The sequence below is a fragment of the Equus caballus genome, chromosome 13, assembly GCF_041296265.1.
Source record: "Equus caballus isolate H_3958 breed thoroughbred chromosome 13, TB-T2T, whole genome shotgun sequence".
In the NCBI taxonomy this organism is placed as follows: Eukaryota; Metazoa; Chordata; class Mammalia; order Perissodactyla; family Equidae; genus Equus; species Equus caballus.
Window position 1 is genome coordinate 41,937,353 of NC_091696.1, and position 13,035 is coordinate 41,950,387.

The 13,035-nt window shown below is 39.0% G+C and overlaps 1 protein-coding gene across 13 annotated transcripts in view; it reads left to right on the forward strand.

Annotated features, from left to right (window-relative positions):
• Positions 1-13,035, forward strand: part of PARN (poly(A)-specific ribonuclease) — a 242,520-nt gene that overhangs the window by 55,540 nt on the left and 173,945 nt on the right. The window lies entirely within an intron of this gene.

Below are 13,035 nucleotides of genomic sequence, written 5' to 3' on the forward strand. Positions count from 1 at the left end.
TATAAATTTTTGTGATTTATTCATTCTATTAAATTTGCATCAGATACTTGTTTTGCGAACAAATAAACTGAAAGATATTTTATTTGCTTTTAAAATAGGATTGTAAAAAAATGGAGCACCACATCTCTCGTTGGACCCTAAATAATTTTGATATTAATTATCACAAAATATTCTATTTTCTTATGTTGGAAAGTTATTGAAGAAAATATGTATTGTTAAGCCACTTATTCAAATAGAAGTCAAGTTTCCTGGTGCTTAATTATGTAGAAGGTGTGCAATTTTTAAGTGATATGTCTAATTAATGATTTTTTTTAAATTTAACAAAGGGCCATATACTAAAATAGTGTAATTCTGATCATGTAATTCTATGAATAATTATACATGAAAACTTCTACGAATATACAAATTCAGATCAGAATTTTTTTTTTAATTACTTGACCATTGCAGGAGTATAGGCTGTGTCGTAGAGGTGGAAAGCTTAGGCTCCGCAGTCACGCTGCCGTACCACCTACAGTCGTGTGATTCTGGGCAAGTTAACCTTGATAAGCTTCTGTTTCTCTCTCTAACCTGAGGATGATAGTATGGACTTCTTAGGGTTATTCAGAGGATTACATGAGATTCTGTATATAAAGCTTGGCATAGCTTGGAACGTTTATGATGGTTATTTAATAGTAGATTTCCATGTGAAATGTACTTCAGGAGCACATGACACCAGGAATAGTGTCAGATGCAGGATGTGAATGATGTCGCTTGTTAAATGTTTTAATATTTGCTTATTTCTGTGATCTATTCCCCAGCAATCCTGAGAAAGACAGTTTTAGATGGACTCCAAAGGGACTGAATTATTAGAGAACTAAGGATAACTTCAAGTGGGGCCCAGGGACTCTGAGATTAAGACTGTAGTGAGACTTCAGTGTGGCTGAGAACTCCCGACCCAAAGTCCAGTCGCGCTTCTTCCGCTCAGTGTCACACTTCAGCTCCCTTGCTGGTCACATTCGGGTGACAGTAAGGCCTTGCGGTGGGATGGAAGGAGATGCACAGGCTTTGAAGTCAGACTTGCCTCTGCCACTTGTTGGCCACGTGTCTTTGGGCAAGTTATATAAACTCCCTAAGCCACAGGTTCCTCGTTTGAGACATGGAGATGATGATGTTACTTTGTGAAAGGAGATCATGGATAGTAAGTTCCCAGCAAAGAGCCTGGCACTCTACAAGCAGCGCTTGACAAATGATAGGTAATTATTAAAATATCTGCTTGGCCTCCCTTGCTGTGAACAGTAAAAATACTTTGTAAAACACTAGTTAGTGATTTACTTAAAAATACAGGCATAATTCTTCATGTGTACGGGGTGTCAAAGCTTCTTTTAAAGTTCCTGTTATTCTGTATTTGATTTTCTGTAGTGATTGCTCCCTTACTTATTATTGAAAGATGTTTCAAACAGTAGCTTTTAAGTTCAGTATTTTATTCAGCGATACCTGAAATCAGGGAGCTCCCTTTCAGAATCACGTAGCCACGGAAGGACTCTGATTTGATCATCTGCCTGTGTGTTGCTTCCCAGAGGGCAATACTGAGTCCCTCTTATTCTCGCTGAGTCCTTCTCCAGTGCCTGGCGCATGCTGTGGCATGAGTAAACATTGTGTTTGAGTGAGTAATATGGGGAATAGGCCAAGATGGAATTGTGACGTTTTTACCTTTTTTCCTCCTAGATTAAGAGGTAGATGTCGTCTTTTGATATATGCAGCTATAGTCTCTTTTCTTACACAAAAGACAACTCAACATAAATGCCTGGCTGTTTTCATGTGCTGTGCCTATGACCATAGTTTTCTTTGCCAGAAGCCATCTTTTACTCAACCATCCCCTCCCTCCAGAGCCTGGCTGTGTCCTTCTCCCCTCCTCACTGCAGCTTAAGCATCCACTTCTCCAGACGTCCTCTCTTGCTCCCTTGGCAGGGGGTTGGACCCTGTTTACTGTGCTAGGCTGACATCCCTTACTGACACACCTTGTTGTCTGCCCTGATAGACTGTAAACTCTTGGAGAGCGGGGATCATATCTCTTGTTCACCATTGTGTTTTCAGTTCTTAGAGTAGTAGTGTCTGACATTAGTAAGTATATGTTAATTATTTAAGGAGCTGAATAAATGATTTTCAAGGTATTATGACTTAGAAATGCCATTTTGCACGTGATGGATATATCTAATGTTGCTGGTGTTTTACTGTGATTTCTAAAATTATGCAGGTATTTCATTGAAAGACAATGGAAAATTTGTTTTTTATAGTGGTAACTAACGATGAGAGAGACCTAGGTTATCTAATGTGATGCAAATCCTATTAATGTTATCTTAAACAAATTACTTATTCATTTTAGCGGAAACAGAGGGCCTGTTAGATCAATAATGTAACATTGGAAAAATCATTAAATGCCTATTTATATAGCAGCTCATAATGGCTTCTTTGGCTCTGTTACAAACTATTTTTGATTTACGTTTAAGGAGTTGTGTTTTAACTGACACCTCTATTTTTCTTTGATAATGCTAAGACTAATCAAGATTTCTTAAAAAATGTTTTCAGCATCTTGAATGTGAAAGTTCTCTTTTTCGAGGATACCTTATTGTACTAATTATTAAAACGCTCTACCCAGCGCCATTTGGTTTGATTCCTTTTGTTTCTTGTTTGCTGCTACTGTGAAGATGAGAGTCCCTGGTGGCTTTGGGGTTCAATAGTGACGACTCATACAAGCCGTACATTCAGTACTCTCCCTGCGGCTGTTCAGATACAGTACATGGCCAGTGGGAGACCTGATGCCAAGGAGCGGATCACAGCCTCACCACTTGAGAATTTTGCTCAAAGCAGTCGAGTAAGAAATCACCTTGTATGGTCACACGTGAATAGCTCATTCAGATTTTTATATTTCTGATGTAGTTTTGTTAAATGGGAGAAGAGCTCAACAATATTTCAAGAGTAATAGAACTGTCTCATCATACCCTCAGCGTTTTGACATTGTCTTGAGTGTCCGTAAATGCCTTATAAGACATCATCTCTCTGCTTGTAATTTTTATAGAAGTAGCTTGAGAAAAATAAACTTTTCATTTCTTTTGAAAGCTGGAGATTGGCACACACTGTGAATACCACAAGAAACTTTTAAAAGGCAGGAATTGATAAAGGCACTTTAGAAGAGGTAGGAACCAGCCCAACTTCAGGTAGTTATATAAACTCCTGATGTACGGCCTGAGGAGCTTGTTCAGGATGCCTCGTTGGGATGAGGGGAGGTGCTCAGCTCCACTTCAGTCCAAAGGATGCGTGTGCTTGTATTAAACCATACTTTTCAAAGCACAGCTTTCGATTGTACCGAAAAGATAAGTATTAGAGTTGTGGATATGACTTTTTTGAGGCGACTGTTCAGCATTGTATTTGCTGAAAGCTGCTTATAACTGTAAACTTTACCTGTGCTTTTTGTCTTTTTAATGTTTGCGGAATCTGTAGTCCTTACTGCTTTTTATTCGTGATATTGTTGCTTTGCGTTCTCGTCTTCCCGATCGCTCCAGCTAGGGATTACTGATTCTGCTGATCTTTTCAGAGAACCAGCTTTTGGCCTAGTTCCTTTTTCTGTATTGTTTGCTGTTGTCTATTTTGTTGGTTTCTGCTCCTTTTTTTTTTCTTATTCCTTCCTTTTACTTGCTCTGGGTTTACTTTGCCCCTTTTTTCCCAGCTTCTTGAGCTAGAACCTTATGTGATTGATTTTGGGTCTTTTTAATTCTTTTAAAAATTTTTTAAGCCTGGCTTCCTAGAGGTTGCCCCTGGGTGAGAATAGCTTAGTGGTCAACCAGTGATCGGTCAGGAGTTGTGCAAACACCTTGGGCCGGTGAGGCTTCCGCCCTTTCCCACTGGGTTGGGGAACACGTTCAACCTTCGAGCAGTTTACGCGTCTGTCCCAGTTTTACTCTTGGCCGTACCTTCTCATCTCCTGATGAGAAGGCCTCACACCCAGCTAGCCGTGTGTGTGTACATAGCTAAGACTCTCTCCCAGGCGTGATTTCTGGCTTTTTTTTTTGTTTCTAACATAAACATTTAAAGTTCTGATTTATCCTCTAAGCATTGCTTTAGGTGCATCTCACAAATTATATGTTGTCCTTCCATTGTCATTAAGTTAGATAAGTTTTCTAATTTCTCCTTTGACCCTGGATTATTGAGAATTGTGTTGTTTAATTTCCAAGTACTTAGAATTTTCCTAGATATAATGTGGGACGCCTGCCACATGGCTTGACAAGCAGTGCATGGGTCCCCACCTGGGATCCCAACCAGCGAACCCTGGGCTGCCGAAGCAGAATGTGCAAACTTAACCACTGTGCCACCGGGCTGGCCCTGAAATGTCGTTTTTATAAAGTATACTTTTTTTTGTTGTTGAGGAAGATTGGACCTGAGCCAACATCTGTTGGCAATGTTCCTCTTTTCTTTTTTGTTTCTTCTCCCCAAAGCCCCCCGTACATAATTGTATATTCTAGTTGTAAATCATTCTAGTTCTCCTATGTGGGATGCCGCAACAGCATGGCTTGATGAGTTGGGTGTAGGTCTGCACCCAGGATCCAAACTGGCAAACCCCAGGCTCCCGAAGCAGAGCACACGAACTTAATCACTTGGCCATGGGGGCTGGCCCCTGAAATGTCTCGTTTTGTCTTCTGTATTACTATTATTTTAACTCTACTTTATTTGGTATTAATATAGTAAGTCTATCCTTCTTGTCTTTTTCATATTTGTCTGGTATCCTTTTCCTTCCATTTACTCCTGGCCTATCTATGTATATATGAAATCAGTCTCTTGTAGACAGCATATAACTGGGTCTTGTTTTTTATCCGTTCTGATAACTCTGACTTTTAGCTGGAGCGTTTAGTCCATTGACATTCAATGTGATTATTTATATCGTTACTCTTGTCATTTTAAAATTTGTTCTTTGTTCCCTCTGTTTTTCGTTCGTTTCTCCCTTTCTTGTTTTCTTTTGGATCATTTGAAGCTTTTTTAAGAGTTCCGTTTTAATTTCTCTATTGGTTTTTTACTGCTACCTCTTTGCATTATTTTTTTTGTGGTTGCTTTAGAAATTTCAGTATATATCTGTAACTTTTCACAGTCTACTTAGAGTTCACATTGTACCACTGCATGTAGAATGTAGAAACCTTACATCCATATAGGTCCGTTTACTCCAGTCCCCATTGTCTTCCGTGCTGTGGTTGGCATGTGTATTATAAATCCCACAAAGTGGTGTTATAATTTTGCTTTAAATAGTCATATGTATCTTAAGAAATTAAGAGGATAAGTTCTTTTATACTTGCCCGGATACTTACCATTTCAATGTCTTCTTTCGTTCCTGAAGATCCAGATTTCTTTTGGATGTAATTTCACTTCAGCCGGAAGAACTTCCATCGTATTTCTTACAGTGCTGCTGGTGGCAACTGACATTCTTAGCTTCCCTTTATCAGAAAATGTCTTTATTTTGCCTTCATCCACATAGGATATCTTAGCTGGCTGTAGAATTCTGAGTTTTTCTTTTAGCATTGTAAACATATTGTTCCACTGCCTTCTGGCCTCCATAGTTTCTGATTTTCTGGTTTCCCCTCTTCTAGGATTCCTTTCTCGCTCCCTATTGCCATCGCTTGCCGCATTCTTCTTCTCCTGGTTCCTCTTACCAGAAAGACATAGGACTTTTCTCTCAGAGTTTTAGTTGCCCCATTGCCGCTTGAACTGCAGTTTCCCTTAGGGCAAAGCCACACAAACCCCTGGAAATTCCGTGTGCTCTAGTGTGCTTCCTCCAAGTTTTGACTCCTCTCGGAAGTCAGCCTGTTTCTGTTCATATTCCAGAGCCAGCAGATACTTGTTGTTTGTATTTTTTCTAGAGCTTGCAGTTGTTCTCAGTGGAAAGGTCAGTTTGTTAGGAACTTATTCGTCCACACTAGGGGACAGGCAGGTTACCTGTGCTCTTAAATTGTTGCTCTCATAGGATCTGCTTTTGATACACAACTTCCTGCCATGGTATACCATGCAAAAGTAACTCTCTTTGTTTAGTGACATTTTAAGAAAATCTCATGTTAATGTATAAAAAAAGCCCTGCTACTTACCTCCTTTAACCAATTAAAAGTGGCTTAAGTTCAGTTCCTTTCAGATACACATGTATACCAATCGACAAAATCCAGATAAAGTATTCGGTATCTTTGCTTCTTTCCGTGCTGCTCTTCATAGCTGGTTAACGTGTTATTGTGTATTTATTCTTGTCAAAGAAGAAATGCACAACACAGTCAAGAAGAAAACCAAAAAATGAATATTTTCCCTTGCATGTTAATTTTCCCAATCTTAAATTCTGTGTAGAGTTGGTTTACAAGAGTTATCTTCAATTATAAATATATCAATAGATAAATGAGTTCAACGATGATGTGACTTTTTAAAATAAGAGTTCTATTAAATAAGTTGTTTTAGAGGGAGGAGCTGATAGCTCACTTAACTTATGGGTTTAAATGATACGTGATTTTTATGCCTGTGAGTACTGGATCCTGGAAACAATGTATTTGTTTTTATACAGGCAGGATTTTTACGCTAGTGGCTTATTGAATACTTCAGTTTGATAAAGGAAAATCATTACTGGCGAGAAGTATGAAGGTCTTTATGTTTTTTGTACATATCTTCTGATTTGAAAACTTGTAAGAGCAACTGACTGCTTTTTCTCCCTCTAAATCACTTAATCCATGAAAAGCACTGTGGAAATTTTTAATAATATTTATTAAGAACCTTCTTGTTTTCCTAATTCGCCTATGTGTTTAATCTTTAGAATTAGCAGTCTTATACATCTCTGCTATGAAATCTGTATCAGGCAGATTTATTTAAGAGCGTGACAATAACTTGGACTCTCTCTAATTAGTATTCTTCAGGGCATTAGCTGGGCAAAATGAGAATAGGGCAGAAAGCTTCCTGATTGCCAGAGACGGCTTCTTGAGTTCTTAATATAATTACCAGTGTTAAAGCGGCAATGAGAAAATGAGTCCTCGGGCAGCTAGAATGTAGCCAGGAGAAGTGCAGTTTGTGCTCTAGAGGCCAAATCTTGTTCTGTTCAGTCGTTTCTTGTCCAAAGCATTGGGTGTGATTTTTGTGTTCTAGGGCCCATGGTATCTGGATCTAAGCAGGTTTGCTTTGCGATGCACTATCAGAATATTCAGTAGATCTATCAAATTTAATTGTAACATCATTTGTAAGAAAAGTGCTTTTGTTATGCTCTCCCACACCCAGTTTTAGAAGTAAATCAAACTCATTGAAAATGTGAACAATATTTGAAAATATAAAGAAGAAAACAATTCAACCATGGTGTCACAATCTAGACATTAATACTAGGAATATTTTGGTTAGTATTTCCTTTCAGTTGTTTTGCTCTGTCTAGATGAGTATTTTCATAATATTTTAAATACTATAGGATCTGACTTACAATACATCCCATGCCATTACACATTTTCCTAAAAGAGTTTTCTTTAATGGATGTATTATATTTCATTATACAGATAAACGTAACTTATTTAGTTTATATCCCTTTTGGATGTTTAAGTCATATCCAAATTTTTACTATTTTTAATTAATTCTTTAATGAATGTCTTTGTACCTTCGTTTTTGTCTATATCTCTGATTATTTTCTTAAAATAAATTCTGAAGAAGTGAAATCGTTAGGTCTATAATGACGATCTTAAAAAATGATCTAAAAACAACTCATTTTTCCCTCTTATTAAATAGTGATAATTTATTTTTGTTAATAGAAAAATTTTAAACTACCAAAAAAAGTTACTTAGTGCCCCTCTCTTTATTAACAAAGAGAATTCCATGATATTTGAGATTTCCCTTTCCATTGTGTGTGTGATGTTTAAGTCTATGTTTCACCTGTAGTATCTTATACTTTGCGTATTGTTTTATAGTTTGTTCTTTTAACACTGCTTCATGTCTATGTAATAAATTCTTGCTTTATATTTTTTTGGGGGTTTGTTGAATAACATCTCATCATATAAGCATATCATCATTTATTTAACCAATTCCTTGTTGGATACTTAATTTAAACAATTTCGGGCCTCTTGACTCATATTTCTAAATAAGCTTTTTTTTTTTTTTGAGGAAGATCAGCCCTGAGCTAACATCTGCCACCAGTCCTCCTCTTTTTGCTGAGGAACACTGACCCTGAACTAACATCAGTGCCCATTTTCCTCTACTTTATATGTGGGACGCCTACCACAGCATGGCGTGCCAAGTGGTGCCATGTCCGCATCTGTGATCCCAACCGGCAAACCCTGAGCTGCCGAAGCAGAAAGTGCACACTTAACCACTGTGCCACCGGGCCGGCCACTCTAAATAAGCTTTTGTTTATTCTTCTGATTGAGCTTTGGAATCATTTTGTTAGTGCCACTGAAAAAACCCATTGGGATTTTCACAGACATTTTAACAGATTAATTCCATTGACATTTTTATTCAAACCTATTCAGTCTTTATGACTGAGAATATAATGTGTCTCTTCATTTACTCATGTAATTTTGTGGATCTTTGACCGTAGTTGTATTTGTTATTGTTGTTCCTGTTATTTTTATCCTGCGTACTTTCTAAGGTGAAGCAGAATCCTCGAGAAAGCAGGTACCATTGTGCCTGACTGAGTGCCGCTGCTGTGGTTAGCCCTTGGTAAATGTTTTAGGATGCCAGTGGTAATAGGGAATTTAAGGCAGTGAGATTAATCTGCCTGATTGCTCTCAGGCCAGTGAGAGGCTAAGTTTGCAGACGCACTCTGATTCTTCCTGAGGCTTCCGATGCTGTTTTGTTGTTTTTGTCAGCAAAAATGATGAACTGGTTGATTAAGTAGGGTGGCTGTGTTAGTCTTTACATGTTTACATTGTTTTCTCATTGTGATTCCTATTGGTCTGCAACCTCCCTGTTTGTCAAAATGAAATAAATCTGATTTTAGCAAATGTGAAGTATAAGTGAAATGATTTTGGAGCACTTAAATGGCTAATTCAGAATATTGTTGTGTTACTAAAAATGTTACCAGTGAATCTCTTGGGGCGATGGAATTACAGGTAGATTTTACTTTCCTGTGTTTTTTCTATTTTCTGATTTTCCCGTTGTGAACAGGTACTAAAATATTTAAATTTAAGACTAAAAAATTACTGCTTGGTTTTTCACGTGTGCAGGAGCGCAGCAAAGGGAAACATCTTGCTTCAGAAACTCTTAGCTGGCAGAGTTGTTCCTTCTTGTGGTTAACTAGTTATCTTACGGCGTCTTTTTTCTAATCATGAAATTTATAGAGTTAGTTCCTCTGAGTTTCCCTTCTTCAACTTTTTGCTTTAAATCTGATATTCTGAAAAGGGGAATATGAAACACTTTTGATTTGCGATGTTTATTGATAATATTTCCACTGCTGAGTGTTTTTACAACCTTTTTTGTTTGTTTGTTTATCCTGGAAAGAAGCCCAAACATCACTTTAGTAGCAGAGTGAATGTCACTTCATTATGTTTAGTGAAAATGCCAGAAAATGCTAGACCACCGGAGTGTTAAGTAACTTAGAACTGATGGTGGTGGTGGTGACCCCAGCACTTCAGACCAGGATTTTACCTTAACTTTTATACCCCACGTTAATATGTTTAGGTTATCAAGAGTGATTTGCAGGTTGTATGATTTTAAAAAGCAAACATGGCTTAAAACAATTGTTTAGTAATAAGACTTTATGTTACATTGCCTTTTATCCTTGCTGCGTGTGAATTGGAACAATGTAGGGAACTTGATAGAGACTTGATTTCAAATTGCAACTGAGGCCAAGCTGCAAACTCTTACAGTATTGGGAAAAGCAACATAGAAAAAAAGACACTCACACATTAAAATAAAACTTTGAAATTCTTTTCCCCTACAAATCCGTTATTGTTGTTATATAAAGAGAAGAGAACAAAAGTATTATAGTGCTATTATGTAGCTAAAAAAAAATGAGCTGTTTATAGGACATCTACTGATTTTAGCAGTTGTCTCTCAATTCCCAAAATAAATTTGAATCATCTTATAGCCTGAGCAGGGTCATGTTTAGGTGGGCGTTTTTCTAACTATATTTTCAGATGGAGTGTAAGCCTTTTTTCCGTCGTTGATTTATAACTGTATATTGCTAGATACCTTATGTTTTTATATTCAGTGTTCTTTATAGTAACAACAGAAGAGAATAATTATGAATTTGCAAGGTTTTTAAAAGATGGTTTTCATTTGAAACCTACAGTGTTATTCTTTGCATAAATATTTGCCTGTCTACTGTTGAAGAACTGAGGAACTGAATTTAGATGGGGAATAAGATGAAATAACAGTCTGTGCACTCAAGGAATTCATGGTCTGCTGATGCAGACGGGTCTCTAGACAACCCGCACATCAGTGTAGGCTGAGTGCTGTGATAAGGAATGTTGCCAGGAGAGGGAGAACCAGCTCAGACTGGCATGGAGATGCAGGAGAGGGTCAACAGGGAAGGCTTCCTGGAGTAGGTGATGCCTGTGCTGACCCTCAGATAATGAGTTTGAGTTAGCCTGATAGAGGAGAAAGCCTGGGTGCAAAGTGGGACCAGCACATCCTTTGGTATGCCTGGACAGAGGGTACTATATGGTGGAGTGGCAGGAAGAAAAGTTAGAAGGTGGAAATACGGAATTTGTATGTTAAAAATAGGAGTTTGAGGGGCTGGCCCCGTGGCCAAGTGGTTAAGTTCGCGCCCTCCACTGCAGGCAGCCCAGTGTTTCGTTGGTTCAAATCCTGGGCGCGGACATGGCACTGCTCGTCAAACCACGCTGAGGCAGCGTCCCACATGCCACAACTAGAAGGACCCACAACGAAGAATATACAACTATGTACCAGGGGGCTTTGGAGAGAAAAAGGAAAAAAATAAAATCTTTAAAAATAGGAGTTGAATCTTATCTTTTCTATAAGCCTTGCCCATAATATTGATTTGGTGTATTTTTCTTATTAAATCAAATTTTAACATAAAAATCTTACATTCAGCTAGTTTGCTTTTAAAAGTCTGGAGCTTTGAAAGACTTTCCAGGTATTGAGTGCTAAGTTTGTCAACCAAACAGGTCGCTGCCCTTGGGAAGCCTGCTTGTTGTCAGAGGTGGCTCCCTCTGATGACACTCTTCCGTGTGGTATGGTGGCATTGTAGCACAGGGTCAAAAATAGATGGATATATTCAAGCAGGTTTTATTTATTTTTTCAGTCTGGAAGATTGGTCTTTGCATTTACTCTACTTCATAGCCTTCTCTAAGAGACTGAGGCCAAATTGAATTTATCTGGGAACCTGCCACATCTATAAATGCTATACAGAATAATAAATGGGCCATTCGCTTCCAAGAGTCGGTGACAGTGCACTTCAGTTCTTAATTTAGAGTTCATGAAAATTATCCCTTGACAAACAAGATTGTAAAAAAAGAAATCCTACTTGATGGATTCATCTTTTGATAAACATTTAAATGTTTACACAAATGGTACTGGAGCCAGTCAAAGTGAGAAGTGAATGAATGAATGAATGAACATAGATGACAAGTGTTTTTGTGTTCGGAGGAAAGGGAGATGACTGAGCTATAGCATATCATATATATTTGTCTCACCCAGTAGACTTGGCTGCTTAAAGTGGGGACTGGTCTTTGTGGTTATTTTACATCCTTTGTATTTGGGACGGTGCTGGGAACAGAGTTGGGGAAGGCTTTGAGGAGAGGCCTTGATTTGGCCCTTGACAGAGGGCTGATTCTGGGTTAGCAGGGAGGAGAGAGGAGGATACAAGTAGAAATGAAAGTGGATGTTTACAGTAGTGTTTGTCAGACTGTGGTTCACAATCTCCCAGTGGGTTGTGAAATTATTTTGTGAGTGTGAGCAACATTTTTATAAAAGGAAGAAAGAAAATTTCAGAGTTGAGTCCCTTACAAAGGTAGGTTTGCTTTTTCTAGTGTAACTTTTTTCAGGTGTCAATCTGTACATGCAGATATATATGTGTATGTCCTGGGTTGTAATAAAAATGTATTGTAGGTCATGGTCAAAAAACGTTTTGAACTCAGATGGTTTAGGAGACTTTTCTCTTCCATGTGTGCAGAGCGCTGTGGCAGGTGTTAGTGGTGGTGGTAGGGGAGGAGGCAAAGGTGACTCTGAGGACTCCGTCCTCAGGTGCTTCCTGTCTCTAGACCGGTCTGAGGCTGGGGATCTGTGTGGAGAGCATCTGGGAGGGCATGCTTGTTCCTTCACCCTTTCTTCTCCATGGGCCAGGAGACTTCTAGACTTCTCACCAAGAGAGGAGTATTGTGATTAAACCTTCTGACCCTCTTCTCCATCCCCGTTGCCTGGTCCTCCTCGTGGAAGGATGACAGATGACATCTAATGGTTGAAATCAGGAAGAGGCTGACACCCAATGGCCTTTTTGACCAGTGAGCGGGGCCACTGCATTGAAGGCAGGCCTGGAGACCAGCTGCTGAGATCTCTTCTGGCAGCAGAGATTAGGAGATAGTTTCGAGTTTAGAGGCTCCTTGCAGCTGTCAGGTCTCTTCACTGATGGGTCTCCTGGTCTGGATTTCTTTAGGGGGTAGCAGTAGCTATAGTAGGAAGCCCCATTTGGACCTCAGGCCAAAGATCCATTTCCAACACAATCTACTAAGGAATCCTATACTTTGGGGGAACGTAAAGGTGATGCTGTCATCATCAGCTCCTCTATCTGCCCCTCATCTTGTTAGAACCCCTAAGAGGGTGTGACGTTCCCTAACTGCTAACCAATACTAGGGGGAGATAGGGTCAGAAAGGGCCGGATTCTCAGGCCCTTGATTACGACTGCTACCCGCATCAAATTTCGGCTTTGTGTGTGAGCAGCAGAGAGCCATTTTTGTGCACTTGGGGGTTCTGAGTGTGACTCTGATGACATGATAAGGAATTTCTTTCATAAGGCATGACAGGTTCTGTAGTATGGGAGAGCTGAGGCTGGGCGTGGCGGGAGTGTTTCCAAAAGTGGAATGACCACAAGTAGGGACCTCTAGTTAAAATTTT